This window comes from Gymnoscopelus braueri (assembly GCF_963280865.1).
Source record: "Gymnoscopelus braueri genome assembly, chromosome: 14".
In the NCBI taxonomy this organism is placed as follows: Eukaryota; Metazoa; Chordata; class Actinopteri; order Myctophiformes; family Myctophidae; genus Gymnoscopelus; species Gymnoscopelus braueri.
Window position 1 is genome coordinate 51667849 of NC_137619.1, and position 13244 is coordinate 51681092.

Sequence of the window (13244 nt, forward strand, 5' to 3'; positions counted from 1 at the left end):
TCTCTCTCTCTCTCTTTCTCTTCAATCTATTCCGTTTCTCTCTCTCTCTCTTTCTCTTCAATCTATTCCGTTTCTCTCTCTCTCTCTCTCTTCAATCTATTCCGTCTCTCTCTCTCTCTCTCTTCAATCTATTCCGTCTCTCTCTCTCTTCAATCTAATCCGTCTCTCTCTCTCTTCAATCTAATCCGTCTCTCTCTCTCTCTCTCTCTCTCTCTCTCTCTCTCTCTCTCTCTCTCTCTCTCTCTCTCTCTCTCTCTCTTCTCTCTCTCTCTCTCTCTCTCTCTCTCTCTCTCTCTCTCTCTCTATTCACTGGCCCCGTATTATCGCTGCTTGCAGCTATATTTATTATTTATTATTTGATGTATATAACTTGAGTTGAATTTTTTTTGTTTGAAATGAGCTGAAATAAGCGTGCACTGAGCTGACAGAATGACTACTTTATTTGCACTAATTGCACCAATTTATTGATTTGAATGATTATTATTTATTGTTATTTGCTGTAGATACATTTAGTTTGAAATGACTTGCACTTTGTGCTTTATAATGAAACGACTGCTACTATGTTCAACCTACCTCACTCTAACACTCTAATCACTTCACAGCACTGTTGTGCATAGAGGGTTGAGTCTGTTCACATTCATCCCTATTTTGGGATTCATGTGATTTCTCCTTTACTTGGTTTACTTATTTTTATTTATTTATTTTCACAAATTGTCATAAATGGCATAAAGAAAAAAAGGCTGATCTACAAGCTCAGTAAAAGATTGTAGATCTACTATTTGTTGCTATGAATACAGGTGTACACTTGTGTGGGCAAAAAGAAGCTCTCAATGAATATATTGATGTTGCACTTTGAACTTTGAATTATTATTATTTAAAAAAATATATATTTAAAAACAAAATACAGTGAAAAATGCTGTTTGAAATGAGCTGAAATAAGCTTGCACTTTGGAAACAGTGATAAATGTACAATCAAAAGCAGTTTTGATTGTACATTTATTTATGTATATTATTTTATATATACATTTATTTTTATAAACAAGTATTGTTTACATGACAGATGTCAATGAAGGCGCAAAATAAATGTCAAACATTTTTTGTTCAGATGAAAGAAGAGATTCTAAGCTTTTTTTTTTTTGATATTCCATGTGTTCATAGTCATAGCACAAAATATTCTGAGGGTCCTCAAAGATGAGTCAGAATGGTCAAAATGTCTGGCAGAGGGGAAGCCTGTTCTAGAAAACCCTCTGGCAGTCAATGTGATAAGCATGTTAAGCTCCCGCCAAGACGCCAACTTGAAAATTATGCGTTTCTAGAAGTTCGATTGTCCTATTTTTTTGGTATGTTATTTAGCATACCCAATAGTAACAGAATCCACTGACAAATCTCTTCCATCAATTATTTGGGGTTTCAACCATACCTATCTAATATTCGATTCATTGCAAACAGACCGCTAGGGGGTGATCCCAACTTGCTTCCGATGGTTTTTGAAAACCTTATGCCCATACCTAACACCATGCCAAAAATCAAAAACTTGTCACCAAGTGCACGATTCTTATGAATTCCCTCCCAGGTATAGTTAAAACATCATCTATACCTGCCCTTGCCAGCGATTTCGAGCGTTTTTATTAACCTTAAAACAATCATAGAATATTATCCTTCATCATCATCAGCATAATCATTCACAGGCTGGGGAAGAGCGCCCTCTATCGTAAACCACTGAAAACACCACATGACGAGAATCTCGTAATGTGGTGTGAGCCTTGGAGAAACATGACGAGAAATCTCGTCATTGGCAGTTAATCACAATCCTACATACCTTAATGTGTTATTTTCTTGCCCGTGGTTTGCGTGTGTGTGTTTGTGTGTTAGTGGTGGTATCGACGAAGATCCTCTGGAGTCTGTCTGGGGTTAAACAAAACAGCTGCCGTGGTTGTTGCTCTCCACTCACAGCAACTCCTCACTCAACATGAAAGAGAAGAAAATGAAGAAAAATTAATACTGAATAATCTGCTGCTGTCTCTCTAACTGCCTGGTCTCTCAGTGAAGTTTAGCCTCAACATTGCCATGCAGGCTTATTTATGAGATTATAAACTTGTTTTAGCTGAAGGTGTTGGTTAAGTTGTCGGTCGTCAGGACTGAAGCTCCACCTTCTCATATACAAGAGAAATCTAGGAGATTAACTATATAGTCTAGTCAATTAAAGTAAAACAAAAAAGCAAATGAACAAACAGAAACAGCCCCGATCCAGGATAAATTGCAATAGTAATATTATATTATAGAGTGTTATAATATGCATGGATGTTTTTTTCTCAACGTATTCTAATAGCTCCGCAATTTACACAAAAGAAGATCATAAGACATGGTTATCCACCCTCGTGAGTGTACAAATAAATATAATTTAAATGTTTACACTCTGCAAATGAACACTATGGATTCACAGTGCAGATGTGTGTCCACAAATAATTATATTGGCAAAACATTTGGATCAGTGAAGATTACATAATTATGAGTAGCAGGCCTGTAGTTTGTATGTCTCAAGCTTGTAGTCCATGACCATGAGCCAGACAAGATTTCATTAACAAATGAAAACCATACCTATATTAAATTGTTTATAGGGTTAATATAAGTAAACTAGAAAGTACTGTTCCTGAAGAAACAGTGTGGGATCACTAAGAATGTTGACGGTATTGAGTATTGATAGTTTTAAGCGTTAAAGGAGCATTACACCCCTGGAAGAACTTGCAGTCACTCAATGTTAATCATATATATATTAATGATCTATTATAATATAGTAGATAACAGTAGCAAAATTTCAAATTTGCACCCTATGGCCAGAAAAATATAGAAGTCTTGACTTTGACTGGATGACTGGGGTTTGGCTGCATTACTACAATGACCACAATGCTTTGGGGCACTGCACTTCCTTGTGGGGAGGAGGCTGCGTGGGGGCGTGGTCTACGTTGTAACTTTCCCCTCCCAGTTCTCACTACAACAACATCAACAAACACATACAGCACATTGCATTGGCCAGTGTTGCCATGTCTGCTTATTATAAGCGGCTGGTTTCTAAAATGTAGTTGATATTTGGGCTCGTTTCCAAATGTTTTGATTGTTGTTTAAACCAGTGGTTCTCAAACATGTTCATGTACTTTTCCACGGACCCTCATCTGTGCACTGCGCGCCAACATATTTGCCAGGGAGACCCTACCAAAAATGTGTTGTTAAAATGTTTAAAAAATATTCCACATTTTGCACTTTTTTCCCCTCAAGATTTTTTGGAAAATAGCAGATCTACAAGCTCACACTGCGTCACATCGTTACGCGTTGTGAGCTTGTAGATCGGCAATTTTCAAATAACCCATGTCTAGGTTTCAAGTGCTCTTGGCACAGGTATTTTCTTTTGGGCTTGTTTTCATATACCTGGTTGCTTATTTCTCTCACAAGATCTGGCAACACTGAATGTTACGTTCCAACTTTTCCGACTTTTTTGTCTACCTTTGGATCACAAAACACGACATCGAAGCCATGTTCTTTCTTGGATCACGTGAAATACCCATTGCAAGTTTGCTATATCTATACCAGGATGTCAGTCCCATCATCACCGTGTCTTTGTTGCGCCAGCAAGCCAAGGTGAAACTATTAGTCTTGGCTGCTGTTGTATTGTGTTCTGTATTGATTTGATTGTATCTTATAGTAAACTAAATATATCATGTATAAATTAGCATAGTAACACTAAACGTGTGTGTCTGTGTGCGCGCGCGCACGTGCATAATTTTTTTTTCTACATTCCATCCCACCATGTACACAGTCCGGTGCTGGTGACGTGACGTCCATCTTCTACTTGGGAGTCGGGACATCCATGGAGATGCAGCATAGTAGTCAACAATATAATAATAAAACAAAACGTTTCATACTCATGTCATGTGTGACTCCTTATTTCTGAGAGCATAATGTTTCACTGTCATTTCCAGTTATATTCTTTGGACTAAACTTATAGAAAACATGGGCATTACTTTAGAATGACATGCTAATGTTCAAATACTCTTGTCATACACACAGCCTAATCGTTTTTTTCCTCTTTTTTCAAATGAGACCATTTCATGCTTTCAATTGGTGTATATGGATAATATTAGGTTTTACTATAGCCTATTGTATCTAAGACCAGTAAAGTTGAATCCAATGTGCTGGGGTCCCCAGAAAAATTATGATTACATGTAGAAGTAAATACTAACAGAATGTACAAGAGTTTTTCACTATTATATCTGTAATGCAATTATGTACCATTCTGCCAAATGAAAGACCATCTCCTATCATGAAACAGTTCAAAAGAACCCTTATAGAATTGGGGTTCACATTTTGTCATTATGAATGCTTATACAATGTAGAATGTACCGTGATCAATGAGTAGAGCAAGCAGGGTGTAAATGTAATCGTTTTATTTAGAAAAAGAATATGGTTGTATCTCAAAAGGCGAGTCCCAGGGGTCTTCATCAGCCGAACGTTACTCCATTTCCGCAGGCAGGCGAAACAACATTCTGTCCTGTTGAAAAGAACACATTAGATTACACTTGTAGATTAAATAGATATCATCCCACGTGAAGCCTAATCTATACTAATATTGCATGCAAGCCGCAAATAGCAGACCTACAAGCTCACAAAGTGTCGAGTCTGACGCGTTGTGAGCTTGTAGATCTGCTATTTTCGGGACCCGGCGACGTAGCCCTGAAACATGACTGTCATGGGGGAACTTCAACCTGGTGTTTGCACTTTCTACATGTACAATCCGTACATCTACATAAACATTCGGATTTCAAATAAAAAGTGCTTATCCCATGACCACGGATGTTACAATTTGAATCGGGTGGGTCTAAGTACCAGTATCTTCCGTATTGTTTAATAAAAAAGCATTTTAATCCGATCAGTGGCCATTTATTATGCGACCCTTATGCGATCGGTTGGGAGGTTTATGAGAAAATGACCACCGATCAGATTAAAATGCTTTTATTTAAACAATACGGAAGATACGGGTACTTGCACCCAGCCGATTCAAATTGTAACATCCGTGGCCATGGCATAAGCACTTTATATTTGAAATCTGACAAGAGACAAAGCATACATTTGGCTTGTCACACAAGTGGTTTAGCTTTGCATTTGGCTAGCTATGGAACGACAATGTAAACAACACTGCTCTGCGTGCATGCGTCTATCAGAAGTCAACTAGACATTGTATACTACTACCCTAACTTTATTAATCTCTAACATTAAAGCAATCAAGTACAATTACACTTGGATTATTATGTCAAATTGGCATAACGTTTACAGCAATCATTACTTACTCTATAAAGTAATTAATCCAAGCTGTGTCCAGCATGATTTCAGCATACAGCCTGTTGAATTCCTCTGCGGTGGAGCTGCTCTTCTGTGTTTTATGGTTCAAATAAATATCTGTTGTGTTAGTATTCCTCCCACGGAGTGTTTACCGACGCCAGCAGGGAGAAAGAAGGCTGATCCCACTCTTTGGGAGACACCCCTTGGGGTGTGTGTGGGGTTGGTCTCACTGAGACACCATGTAGTGCGGACATAGGTGAGAACCCGCGGAAAACGTCATTTGACGCTATGGGCAGCAAAATCGGCGAAGTTCCCCTTTAAAGGTGTTAAAGTATTAGTAGTGTTAATGTTTTAAAGGTTTACGGTTCTAAGGGTTTGAAAGGTTCTAAAGGTTTGAAAGGTTTAAGGTTCTAAAGGTTTGAAAGGTTTAAGATTCTTAAGTTCTAAAGGTTTGAAAGGTTCTAAAGGTTTGGAAGGTTCAAAAGGTTTAAAGGAATAGTTCACCCAAAAAATTACTTATTTTCTATCAGTTACACACCCCATGAAGCCTTGAATTCATGGAGATGTTTTCGTTTTTGTGGCATTCCTAAGCCAACAATTTGATGACCGTGTGTATTTCCGGTAGTCGGTAGGAGACAAATAGTCTACTTTGTGTCTCCTACCGGATACATTGGTTGGTAGGAGACGGTAATCAAATTATTGGCTTAGGAATGTGATCAAAACAAATACATTAATTCAATGCTTCATGGGGCATGTAATTGATAGAAAATAAGTTATTTTTGGGGGTAAACTACTCCTTTAAGGTTCTAAAGGTTTAAGGTTTGAAAGGTTTGAAAAGTTCAAGGTTTGAAAGGTTTGAAAGGTTTAAAGTTCTAAAGGTTTGAAAGGTTTAAAGTTCTAAAGGTTTGAAAGGTTTTAAAGGTCTACGGTTCTAAAGGTTTGAAAGGTGTTAAAGAATTAGTAGTGTTAAACGTTTTGATAGTGTTGAATAGTGTAAAATGTTTTTTTAGGGTAAAACAGTGATTGCTAGGGTCTAATAGGCGGTTGTTAGGGTTTTATAGGCAGTTTCTAGGGTCTAATAGGTGGTTGCTAGGGTCTAATAGGCAGTTGCTAGGGTAAAACTGCGGTTGCTAGGGTCTGATGCCTGTTGCAATGGTCTAATAAGCGTGCCAGGGTCGGATAGGGGGTTGCTAAGGTCTAGTATGCAGTTTATATGGTCTAATATGCGGTTGCTAGGATAAAACTGGTGGTTGCTAGGGTAAAACAGTGGTTGCTAGGGTCTAATATGTGGTTGCTAGGGTATAATAGGTGGTTGCTAGGCTCTAATATGGTGTTGCTAGGGTCTAATAAGCAGTTGCTAGGCTCCACTGTATGTAGGAAGCCAGGCAGAGTCACATTATTCCCCGGCTGGTGAAAAGCTTAAGGTTTTTAAAAGTAAACGTTGGGTGGTCGAGTCATCAACAGTACTGATGAGGTTTCAGACTGCAGCACAGCAAACTCAGAGCAAAGTAGATTTGTGCAAAAGGACAAAAAACACACAAAAAAAAAAAAACATGAATAGATGTCACTCACAAGTCTTGTACAATAGAAACCAGACAGGGTCTATTTGCTACCTTTACTTAAGTTTAAAAAAAATGGAGTAGTTCTTCCACCACTGCATTTGGCCTAAACTAGTTTCCATCCGGTGCAATAACATACTACAATACAAAACTAAGGCCTTCAGGGCTGTGTTCAACGTCTCACACCCTGACCTGCTGTGTGACAGAGACGCACTGCAATGATTTCATGAGACATTGTTGTCACTCGCTGGAGTCGTGCCCATATAGAATGAAGCATTAATGATGTTATGAGACATTTTGTTACTCACTGGATGTGTGCCCATATGAGAATCAGCATCAGGTTGAGAACAATGTAGATGAAGACGCGCAGCTCTGCAGTCCTCCCTGAGTCACAGCAGGACAACACCAGATACATGCAGACACACAAAGAAGAACCACAGTGTCTTAAAAAGCTAACATGCACAAAGAGGAACATAAAGTCTTAAAACACCCTATAGAACATCCAGCGCTGCCAAAATGTTGACTAAAAATGCTAAACTTGCATTACACATGAGGGGAAGTCATACTTCTGCGAGCGCACAGGCACACGCACACACACACCTGTGGACCCCAGGAAGAGGCTTTAGGGCACAGCTAATGGGGATCCGAATAAATACACAAATACACACACACACACACACACACACACACACACACACACACACACACACACACACACACACACACACACACACACACACACACACACACACACAGTATTACGATACTTATGAGGACATGAACACAATTTTGTAAATGACCTTTTTTGTTTTTAACCGTAAAATAGCTGCTCTACAAGATCATGAATGATGATATTATAATGTTAGGCTACCCAACAGCACATGAATGCACCTTGTGAGCTCGCAGATTCACTATTTGTGGTGTGTGACACCTACACGCAATTAAGTATAAATCAGGTATATAACTCCAACCCCAACCCCTAAAACTAACCTAGTCAAAATGTCTAAACCTAACCTGAATTCTTTCCTAATTGTAAGCCTAACTCTATAAAGAAAACCTTTATTTTTAACAAAATGGCGCGCGCGCGCGCGCGCGCGCACGCACGCGCGCACGCACGCACGCACGCACGCACACACACACACACACACACACACACACACACACACACACACGTGTCAGTGCATAACGGAATGACGCTGACAATGGTATTATTGTGGTGCTGAAAGTTCACAGCCCTCCACGGGACCAAACGGCATGAAGAAAAGAAACAACGAAATTTGGAAGCAGGGCTGCGAAAGGAGCGCTACAACATTGAAACGCACCGGTGAAGCGTCCTTTTTTTCCATGCGTTCCCGTGTTTTTTTCATTTCCTGAAAAATGAACATTTTGGAGTTAGCTGGTTCCTGCCGGACAGCAGAGATATAATAATGTATCTGTAATAAACTTTTACATAGTCACAATATTCTTTCCTTTCATTACATCAGATTTCAATGGGTTTCACTGTCACATTTAGTTGTAATAACATATTCAGTTACTTTTATCAGTTGCATCTGTTTGAACCAAAACACTGAAAAATACAGGGAATGTTCCTTTAAAGCTTAAAGGTGTCATGACATTCATTTTCACTTTTTTTATTTTCAATGTTTTATTTGGGGTTTTATGACCTCAATTACACCCAAAAAAACTGAACTTAGAACATTCAGTGGATTTTCTGTGGTCTGGGGTTTTCTGAATAATTAGGCTGAAAAGTAATCTGAGCTTGGCCCTTCGACAGTGAGGTCACAGTCGAATAATCCCGCCCACTCTCCTCCTCGCCCCTCCCCTCCCCTATCCTTTCCTTTGGGGGGGGCGGAGCAGAGGCGATGATTGACAGGCAAAATCCCTCACCAGCGACACCCGCAGGCAAAGATTTCTTTTTTCATTGCAGTTGAAAAGGCTTTAGAAATGTGAGAGAAAAACACCTGCCATGGATCACTGGAATGGAATTTTCACTTAAAACTTTTTGTACACTTTTGAAGGACCAGGACAAAGACTTTGAATGTGGTGTAAAAGTGAATGTCATTAAACCTTTAAACATGGCCTTCATAGTAGTGCACACATTATGTAAATAAACTAGCATACTGTACTGCTACAAATAGGTACTGGGTAAGTATTATTAGTGCATGACTGAGTTCAAATTATTAGGCTTTGGAAAAACGTTTTTATACAAAGTGCTTAAATGACCATAAAAATACAAAAACGTTTTACATTCACTAATTCTGTTAATCAAAAATCGTTCTTAACACTTCTAAACTCATCTAAAGACAAACATAGAATGATCTGGAGCCCAAAAATGAAGTCTGCCTTGATCACCAACAAAACAAAGCAGATCCACCATTTTAGGAGCACATGAAAACAACAGTTTGGACTAGGTCACAAACCCACTCAAATTGGACACATAACTTCATAAAAATCGATCTCAAATGAAAATAATAACTTCACCAACAACTGTATGTAGTTTATGACACTTTAGTGTTGTACAAACCTGTAAAAACAGGAATAAAAGAATGAGACACAAAGAGACGATCTTTCTCCAGTCAGCCTTCCTCAGCAGAATGAAGAAGGAAGTCAGTCCATTCAACATGTGTCTCTGAGAAATAATCGCCACACTGCCCCCTAGTGGTGGCAGCACTAGGAGAGTCCCACTGTGTGTAGTGTTACTTTGAATACTTGGATTCAACCACAAAATAATTGTCCATTCTTGTCCATGCTGGTCCATATAACAAGATTATTTTCAAAAATATCATCTTCAAAATAAAAACGAAAATAAATACACAAACAACATAAATGTGACCATACATATGTGTGCGTCACAATAATGTTAATCCCTCAATACGTTTTCTGTGTAAACTCTGCTCGTCACCAAACCTGGGCTGTCTCTCAATCACAACACAAGAGGCAGCTCCACTGATCATGTCTAACCCAGATTTGGCACAAACAAGGGTTGAACTCGTTCTCCTGCTATCCCAGTAAACAATTAAGCGACGTCTGTGGACGTCGAAATCAAGTTGATATCACGTCCGTCCGTCCGTCCAGGCCGTAATCTGAACGTCCATTGACGACCAGATTTAGTTTAGAGAAGACGTTGCTGCTATGCCATCATATGGACGTCCATTTACAGACAGATTTAGTTGATAAATGACATTGAGCAAATACATCCCTACAGGCCCTAATCTGAACGTCCATTGACCACCAGATTTAGTTGAGAATAGACGTTTCTAGTGGGCCATGATATAAACGTCCATTGACAACCAGATTTAGTTTAGAGAAGACGTTGCTGCTATGCCATCATATGGACGTCCATGTACAGCCAGATTTAGTTGATAAATGACATTGTGCAAATACGTCCCGACAGGCCCTAATCTGAACGTCCATTGACCACCAGATTTAGTTGATAAATGACATTGTGCAAATACGTCCCGACAGGCCCTAATCTGAACGTCCATTGACCACCAGATTTAGTTGAGAATAGGCGTTTCTAGTGGGCCACGATATAAACGTCCATTGACAACCATATTTAGTTTCGAAAATACGTTCATTTTTGGCCATAATCTGAACATCCATTGACAACAACCAGATGTAGTTCATAAATGACATTGAGCAAATGCGTCCTGACAGGACATAATCTGTACGTCCATTGAAAACCAGATTTAGTTTAGAGAAGACGTTGCTGCTATGCCATCATATGGACGTCCATTGACAACCAAATGTAGTTGATAAATGACATTCATCAAATACGTCCGCACAGGCCATAATCCAGACGTCCCTTGACAACCAGAATTAGTTGAGAATAGACGTTTTTACAGGCCATAATCTGAACCTGAACAGGTGCCGCCCCAGCCTGTAGGATTACATGTGGTGACAAATATCCCCCACTCCGCCCGGCTTCCCACATCTGAACACGGGCCAATTGTGTTCCCACAGACGCCCGACAAAGCTGGACGCACCACGGCGGATTCCAACCCACAACCTCTGTGGTGGTGGGCAGGGACTTTACCACTGCGTCACCCGAGCGCTCTGATTAGTACTACTAAACTCATCTGGGGTAGTGTAAGTATAGGATTTTCTTATCTAACAGGTTGCTATTAGTTGTACTTTGAAGTGCTAAAGTACATTAGTGCTTTAAACAGTAGGCTGTTGTTAGTTTGCGGTAGTTGTATTTGTGTAGTTGTAATTGTGTTTGAAGCAGTAGCAGGCTAGCCCACTCAAGTGCCGTGCTAATTGTCTGGGAGAACGCACATCACCACTCAAGGACTATAAAGGCAGCCCGGGTAGGGTCTTCTTCAGTGTGCTTTCTAACCTCTGTAGAGACCTGAGCTACTAAACTCATCTGGGGTAGTGTAAGTATAGGATTTTCTTATCTAAAAGGTTGCTGTTAGTTGTACTTTTAAGTGCTAAAGTATATTAATGCTTTAAACAGTAGGCTGTTGTTAGTTTGTAGTAGTTGTATTATAACTCTTGAACGTACTCTTGAATATAAGCTTAGTGGGGTGGGCATGGGTTGGAACTGGTCACCCATGTCTGGGTCCCATAAGGGTTATGTGTGGGCTAAGTGGGAATGGGTTAGAACTGGTCACCCATGTCTGGGTCTCATATGGGCGATGGGCTAAGTGGGAATGGGTTAGAACTGGTCACCCATGTCTGGGTCCCATATGGGCTATATATGGGGCAAGTGGGCATGGGTTAGAACTGGTCTCCCATGTCTGGGTCCCATATGGGCTATGTATGGGCTAAGTTGGCATGGGTTAGAACTGGTCACCCATGTCTGGGTCTTAAATGGGCTAAGTGGGCATGGGTTAGAACTGGTCACACATGTCTGGGTCCCATATGGGCTATATGTGGGCTATGTGGGCATGAATTAGAACTGGCAACACAAAAGTAGGTTCCATATGGGTTATACATGGGCAAAGTTGGCATGGGTTAGAACTGGTCAGCCATGTTTGGGTCTCATATGGGCTATATATGGGCTAAGTGGGCATGGGTTAGAACTGGTCACCCATGTTTGGGTCTTATATGGGCTATATATGGGCTAAGTGAGCATGGGTAAGAACTGGTCACCCATGTCTGGGTCTCATTTAGGCTATATAATAATAATAATAATAATAACTAGAAGTTTGGATAGAGATCGGGCCGCTTCATGGCCCTTACAGCTACGTTGCTCCATTGTTCCAAATGATATGGCCACATATGGAGATCTCTATCTGTCAGTCTTTGTCAGATTTATGGCCATATCATCGTGCTCTAAATTAGGTGGTTTGCCGTTAAACAACGGAAACCTTGGTAACAGTGTGCGCTTATGTCACACATGCGCAGTAGGGTCCTAGCAAGGCCCCAGAACCCAGTGGTTGCATTGAAGCGCATTGGACATGCTGGCCATTCATAGGTACTGCAGCTGGGGCCACTGTACATGAACGAGTGAAAACGGTTTTGACCAATGGGCTCGACTCACAAGCTTGCGCACGAGCTTGCGCACGGGGCTGCTCACCGAGGTGACGCAAAACGCGTCTCCAAAATGCGTCGCAGAAGCCCCAAATAGGCCAAGCAACTCAATGCAAGTGGATGGGAGGGGATATCAAGTGCCCTCTCTATTTTTTAACTTTATGGGTCCTAGAGGCCAAAAAAAAGTGGCTAACATGTGCCTGAATAAAAATAATTTAGTTTTATATTAACTGTACAATATGTAAGTACATTGAAGGTGGGGAAAGAAGCCTAGGTATTAGCCAGAGCACTGATCAATAGTCTGTGGCAAGTTTGGAGGTAAGTGGAGTGCTCGTGTGCTGGCCAAGCCCGGACGTACACCACAGCGTGGGCATTTCAATTAAAGTAGTAGGATAATAATAATTTAAAAAAACTTTATTTGTATAGCACTTTTTAAAACAATGTTACTATCTATAAAGAATACATCACATGGATGCACCTGGGATGTATCATCAGTGTTGTAGCCTGGGGTCATAGGGTGTTTCGGGTCTCGCAACATACACCCTCGCCCAGGTGACCCAGCCGGGGTTGATCAAGCCCCAACTTACATCCCAGGTAGCTACCTTTTTAATTATACTTTATTGTAATTATACAGTTTACAAAGTATTCATGATTACATAATATGGTAATAAACATCTCAATACATGGTAATATACATTAATAAATATTTCAATACAAAAATATAGTGGATTTTTTTTTCTTCTTTTTTTTTTCTCACAATGTCAGTAAGTGCCATGGCTTCAGTTTTTTTTCTCTGGAGTCGATTGTCCTTTGTCTTTTCAGTTCAGTTTTGATCTGCCTAAAGACCACATCTCCAGAGATAGGCTCCTGGTGCAA

At 40.1% G+C, this 13244-nt stretch overlaps 1 long non-coding RNA gene across 2 annotated transcripts in view; it reads right to left on the minus strand.

Moving 5' to 3' along the window:
* LOC308099778 overlaps positions 1-9476 on the minus strand; it is a 19320-nt gene extending 9844 nt beyond the window's left edge. Inside the window, exons 1-4 of one of the 2 annotated variants that reach the window (XR_013934386.1) lie at positions 9415-9472; positions 8213-8260; positions 7199-7274; positions 1820-1963 (exon numbers count right to left, since the gene is read on the minus strand). This is a non-coding gene — a long non-coding RNA (uncharacterized lncRNA). Of the gene's footprint in view, positions 1-1819; positions 1964-7198; positions 7275-8212; positions 8261-9414 lie in introns of both variants that reach the window. The other variant, XR_013934385.1, reaches the window with a different exon arrangement.
* Positions 9477-13244: the final 3768 nt, after the last annotated feature.